Consider the following 6,374-nt stretch of genomic DNA (forward strand, 5'->3'; position numbering starts at 1 on the left):
TGTTATCGGACTCAAGTTTCTAACATGAAATTCTGCTGTTTTTGGCTCTGTTTCTGTCGCCGCTCAATCGGCAATATGTTGCGGATCGAGCGAGGGCATTTTGATGCAATTTCTGTTTTGGAAATTTTGTGGCTCGCTCGATCCGCAAGATCTTGCGGATCGAGCGAGGACTGGTTTTCTCGGGAAGAACCTTTGCAGTTTTTGGCTCGCTCGATCGGTAAGATCTTACCGATCGAGCGAGGCACTATTTCAGAAAAAAAAAATCTTTATTGCTTTTAACCTTTGGTTATTGTATGTCTTATTGCTGTTTAATTATGAGATTAGTTGTTTGGAACCGAGGTCTCACATATATTCAACCTGGTATCTCGGATAATACGTCCGTACTTCTATTGATAAAACCCAGGTACCCTAGAAATTCTAGCAGTCTAGGTACTCAAAATCCACGCCTATAAGCAATAATCACTATATCACTTATTGTGCTCTAAAAACCTTAAATAAGGTATTACATACTCCCTAATCTCTATAGGGATCCAAAGTTATACATGCGTCCGTAGTCAGCCCAATGATGGCTACTGCCTCAAAACTTAGGCAAAGCTCCGCTACTGTGATATGAATCTTTAATGGCATGAAAAGCAAACACGATTATAAACGAATCGCACCCTCAATTCAATAACAAAAAACTCGAATTGTTCTCCCAATATTTTGAAACAAGTAATTTTGAATATTCGCCCCTAGTTTATAATGAAACTATTAACAAATAAACGCAGAATAAACAATTGAAATCAAAGGAACCTTTAAATAATTTGTTTTTGACAATCCACGATGATAATCAATCGACAACGACACAAAGTTGTTAAACTTTGATAAGTTAAATTTTTGGCAAAGCAAAAGTTTTAATAAAATTCTAGAGAGAATTTTGGTTTATAATAATCAATAATTGAATAAAACTTGTATTCCACAATGAATGTAAAGTTTACAATATATAAGAAAACTAACTAAGATTTCTAATGGAATTAGACTATAAGTTTCCTAGTTGACTTATAATTATAAGATTCTTAGTTGGATTAGACTCCAAAACCTATCTAAATTTGAATTCTCGCCTATAATACCTAATTATACTAGAAAACCTATCTAAAGTAATTTTATGGGCTTTAAATATGGTAAATCTTGGCCCATACACTAGTAGAAAAATAATAAAAGACTTTGCCATTTTTTACTTCGGCGATCACTATTACCGAAGTAATACATAGTTATTTACTGCGGTATTGAAATTAATGAAGTAAAATGCACTTTAGACTTCGTCAATTAAAAAAACGGGCTCCACTTATAATTTTAAGTGAGATTTTACTTTGGCATTTTTTATTTGATGAAGTAATATATTACAAAATTAAAATTTTAATTTATAAGTAGTGAAGTAAAATAATGAACCGCATAAAAATATATATAGTTTCTGGAAAATCGATCGGAAACTCAAACTCATTCTCTCAACTCTCAAGCTCCAAGAACCCTAATCTTCTCCTCCTCGTTAACTAAATTCAAGCTTCACTTCAGGTTTGTAATTCTTCTTCTTCTTCACTGTATTATTGAATCTCTATTCACGAATGATTGATTGAAACTGTAGGATATCTACTATAGAAAAGCAAAAAAAGAAGGAAGGCACGCTCGAATTGCCTTCAGATTACTTCAAATCGACAAGGAATTTAACATATTCGAAGTGCCGTAATGAAAAGTAGAGTGAAAAAGTGGGAGCAAATCAGCTGCATCCCTTTGTCTTCGGACGCATATATATATCACCCACGAAAACCATTCTCATTTCATTTGCGCTTCCATATCTCTCTCTGCAGATCTGAGGATTCAATTTTTATTTTTATCTAAAAAAGGTGCGAATTCTTTTCGATTAGATCTGCTGATGATGCTTTGTTATTGGTTAGATCTGAGCTCGTTTCTCATTTGTGTTAATGAATTGTGGTGTCGTTCTTTTGGATTGATTCCAAACTTTTTTCCTTCGATTCTTTGTTTGTATAATGTAGATTTCTTTAAATCTGAGGATGGTGTTGCTTCTGAGATATTCGATTCATGTTCACCTTTGTAAGTTTCTCCACAACAGTCCCTCTCTACAATATTCAAGTCAATGAAAAAATTTGGAATGTGTGTTTGAGGAAACGGTCTCCTTTAAGTTTAATACTTAACTCTGGATCATCTAAAAGCCTAAGTGGACTCAGATCTTTGACAGCTTCATTGTAAATCTCCATCGCCGAAAATTCCAACACGAATTGCCATTCAGGATGCTATACATTTAGATTGTTATGTAGTTAGTTCACTTTTAGATAACATATCATGAAATCAAATAAAGAAAAAAAATCGAAATATTTGGATTGTAAGTACATTGTCTGTGTAGTCGTATATATCTTCTATGGAGTGTTGGGTAATTCCAGCCATTGTATATATTTTTCCACTACTCGTCGGCCCATGTGCAAAAATACTTGCTGGAAAAGGAATTCACACATGATCAAACATAGGTATGAAAGGGGAATTTACGGATATGGTACTGGCTGGTGTTGTGAATAATATTAATTATAAGGTGGAGAGCAAATATCATTAGACTTCTACTATATATCACATGGTCGAATATAATATAGATTATAGAATTTTAATATTACATTTGATATGAGACAGAAACACATAACTAATTAATTATTTGGATATAATATTTTAAATCAGATGGAGCCTCATTATTGATATCAAGATCTGGCAATTCAATCCATTGGATAAAAAAAAAATCTAACAAATTGAATTTAATCGTTTTAGCAAATCTTGGACCTTTTTTAAAATAGGATATGGTCTGGTATGGTGTGTTCCAATATATAGTGCCAAAGATATGGAAACCCCACCATTCAATTTGTGGTAGAATTTTCCTTTCAAATATTATTTATTATTTCCAATAAATTTCTCAGATTATATATATAGGCTATATCATGTAAGAAGCTAGCTAGCAAAATATTCAACCAATCAGATGGAAGGAGAGAGTTATATATGATTTCAAAGCATTAGTTGCTTCCTCTCCCTCAAGGGCTTCAGATCTCATGTATCTATATATAATCACATTCATTTTTTAAACACAAAATTCATAACATTCATTTTAATGAATGGGTGAGGCCATAGGCTCTAGAGGGAGAAGGAACAAATTTTGATTTGCTACATATTTCTGTAGTTTGCATTAATTATTAGGCGTATGTACACGAGATCTTTTTGTGTTTGAACTGGTATGCATCTTCCCTTCTATACTCCTTGTCTGTCTTCAATCTACGTATGTGATATCTTCTGCTTCTAGGTCATTCGAAATTTTGATGGAGGCAAAGCTGATCTTGTAGTATGTGATGGTGCGCTTGATGGTGAGTGACATGAATGTTAAATTAGACTATAATCTCAATTATGCATATTACTGTAGATCCATGTATAAACCTTTGTGAAATTTCCATGAAGTTTCCCAGTGATACAATTACAAAATGGGTACATTTCTTAGCTTGATTTAAATTTCCCCCAGCAGTCCTGATGTTTTCTTGTGTATAATCAATTCATGGAGGCCTTCCCGATTTTACTACGACCGCCCTCTATAATTTTGAGAGATATATGGTTTTTATAGAGTTATATTTGTAATATGTTGGCTAGTAAAGGGAAATTTTGTCATATTTATATATGTTATCCAGCTTTGTCGCAAAAGTTCATATGTTAAACTTTTGAACAGAAAGAACCCAAAAGAAGTGAACTTCAAGGACTGTCATTTGATTTTGATCTATGTGAAGCAGTAGCTACATGGGAACATGCCAATGTTCTATCTGAAAATTTGTGTATAATCTTACAGAGTAAAGCCTGATTCAATTGGTTAGCACATTTGCTTTTATGTTGTCATAAGTCTAATACACTTTCTTTTAAGTTTTCATTGAATGTTGTATGCATTCTGAAGCTCTTGATATCTATTTCTTTTATTGTTATTTTATCTGCTACAATTGATTTTTAATTTAGTGAGGACTTTCTTAGGTGAGGAATAGTTCCACGTTACTGACTCAAGAATTCATTGATGCTTTGCAAAATGGATTGGAGGAATATGCCAGGAACAACAAGGGTGTACTTCTATAAGTACTATGTTGCAAGGTGCTAATTCATTATCTGTACAAATACCCATTGTAGTAAGCATCGAATAAGAGGAGCTAAGGTTCAGAAGTGAATCGTAAAATGTATTTCACATCATATGGATTGATGTTTTATGTTGATAATAGAATAATGATTCGGTTGACTCCTCAAAATTGTGTCCTTGGTAACTTTGTATGCAGGCGATATCCCATGTACTTCATAAAGTTTATTGTTTATCATTGTAGGCCAAAACAATAAGTTTCTACTTGCATTATCATCTCAAAGGCTTTATGCCAATAAGAGATAGTTGAACGTTAAAATATAGTTGGAGAAGATGATGAGTTTCCTATTGACATTGAGCTATCTTTTTTTATATTTTAGTTTGCAGGATCCATCAAGAACCAATATTACAGCAAAGATCTATTTGATTAAGTTAGAAGTGAATGGAGTAAATTCGTCAACTCCTGTGTAGGTGCCTAAATGTGTCATGCACGTTGGGATAATACTTTGTTTTTGTCTACGTGGATACACTTTTAGTTTTGTGAAAAAAATTGTAAATAAATGCATATTTTCGGATTATTTTGGTGGATATACTTGTGGATTTAGGGATGTTCGTCGTTTTGGGATGAATAATTTATTAATCTTATTAGTTTATTTTAAGTTTCAAAAATATATTTATATTATGGCATTATTGTATCTAAATTTTAATGTAGTGAAACATATATTTTTATTTCACTAAAATTAAATGGTGAAGTTAAATAAATAATTTACTTCATCATAAATTCGTAGCAACGAAGTTGTTCGAATTAATTACCTCACCACAATACATAACCTGTGAAGTTAAATATAACATTTACTTCATCAGTCAATGTAAATGTTGTAGTCATATGTCTTCTATTACTTCGGCAATTTCACTAATCGACGAAGCAAACGAATGTCTTTTACTTTGTCGATGAGTGAAATTGCGGAAGTACAAGCATATTTTTTACTTCGGTAATTTCATTAATCGACGAAGTAAAAGCATATGTTTTACTTTGGGAATTTATGAAATTAACAAAGTAAACGACTTTCTTTTACTTCGTTAATTAATGAAATCGTCGAAGTAAAAAATATGCATTTACTTCAGCATCAGCCCAATCCTAAATCGGTTTTGGCTCCATGAACCGATCAAAGACTTCGGTAATTTCAAGGTTAAGACTTCGGTTATAACGCGAAGTAAAAATATACCCTATTACTCACGTGACACTACTTCGGTAATTATCTATCTACGACTTTAGTTAATAACCGAAGTAAATGAAGGAAATTCTACTAGTGATATCAAATACTAATAAAATAAGCCCTAAAACTAAACTAAATACCCTTAATTAAGGCTCTTAAAATAACAAAACTAAGATTTCAATCAAGCCCGATAACTTGAACTTCCAAGAATAATATTTCAAGGTCTTTAATTTCATCAAATTATCATTCTCTTAATTACTAAGCACTTCAATGATGTTGAAATGCCTTCCAACTTGATTCTCATGCTCTCCAACTTGGTTGCCATGAATCCCAAATCCTTCTAATCTCAATGGAATGTTTTTAGACACCTCTCGACACTTCACAAATCCTTGACACGCCTCTTCGAGCAACTTGTTTCATCCCCTATTTATTGATTCTTGTGACAACTCTCGCAAATCCCATTTCTTCATTGCTTGATTAACTTCGAGAGCTATCCAAGATCACATCATACTGCCTCCGTAGCACTCCGCTACTACCGTCCGTCCAGTAGAACGCCTATAAAAGCCCTAAAAACCGACTATAAGAAGCTAAAAATGAGAGGGAAGAGAGGAATGAGCGAGTGAAAAATGAGCTCTCGGCTGCCTATTTATAGACGAAGATCGGACCGTCCGATCACCTTCGGAGCGTCCGATCACCATCGAAGTGTCCGATGTCCCATCTAAGGCATCACTGCTTATGTCATCTATGATGACATCACTCTGGACAACTGTCCCTACCTGATCGGACCGTTCGATCTTGCCGAGCTATCAAATTTATTGGGTCCTTCTTCCGGACATTCTAAACTCAATTCTCAGCTTCCTAAGTCCAATTGATGATTCCTTAATCATGTTTTGACTATCTATAAGTAATTAGGTGAGTGGATTACTTGTAGTTTGGATACGGACTACTACATTCTCCACCACTTAGAAAATTTCGTCCTCAAAATTCGGACTAGGATAACAAAAAAAGATACTAAATCAACTTTA

At 33.5% G+C, this 6,374-nt stretch overlaps 1 long non-coding RNA gene across 3 annotated transcripts; it reads left to right on the forward strand.

The window, feature by feature from the left end:
- Positions 1-1,416: 1,416 nt before the first annotated feature.
- LOC140864555 (uncharacterized) lies at positions 1,417-4,776 on the forward strand. 3 transcript variants are annotated; one of them, XR_012144274.1, is made up of 6 exons: positions 1,417-1,551; positions 1,622-1,880; positions 2,031-2,088; positions 3,332-3,392; positions 4,039-4,152; positions 4,513-4,775. It is a non-coding gene; the product is annotated as an uncharacterized lncRNA (long non-coding RNA). The 3 variants fall into 3 exon arrangements; XR_012144273.1 differs by having other exon boundaries at positions 2,031-3,392; positions 4,513-4,776; XR_012144275.1 differs by lacking the exon at positions 2,031-2,088.
- Positions 4,777-6,374: the final 1,598 nt, after the last annotated feature.

The sequence above is a fragment of the Henckelia pumila genome, chromosome 4 (assembly GCF_033568475.1).
Source record: "Henckelia pumila isolate YLH828 chromosome 4, ASM3356847v2, whole genome shotgun sequence".
Taxonomy (NCBI): Eukaryota; Viridiplantae; Streptophyta; class Magnoliopsida; order Lamiales; family Gesneriaceae; genus Henckelia; species Henckelia pumila.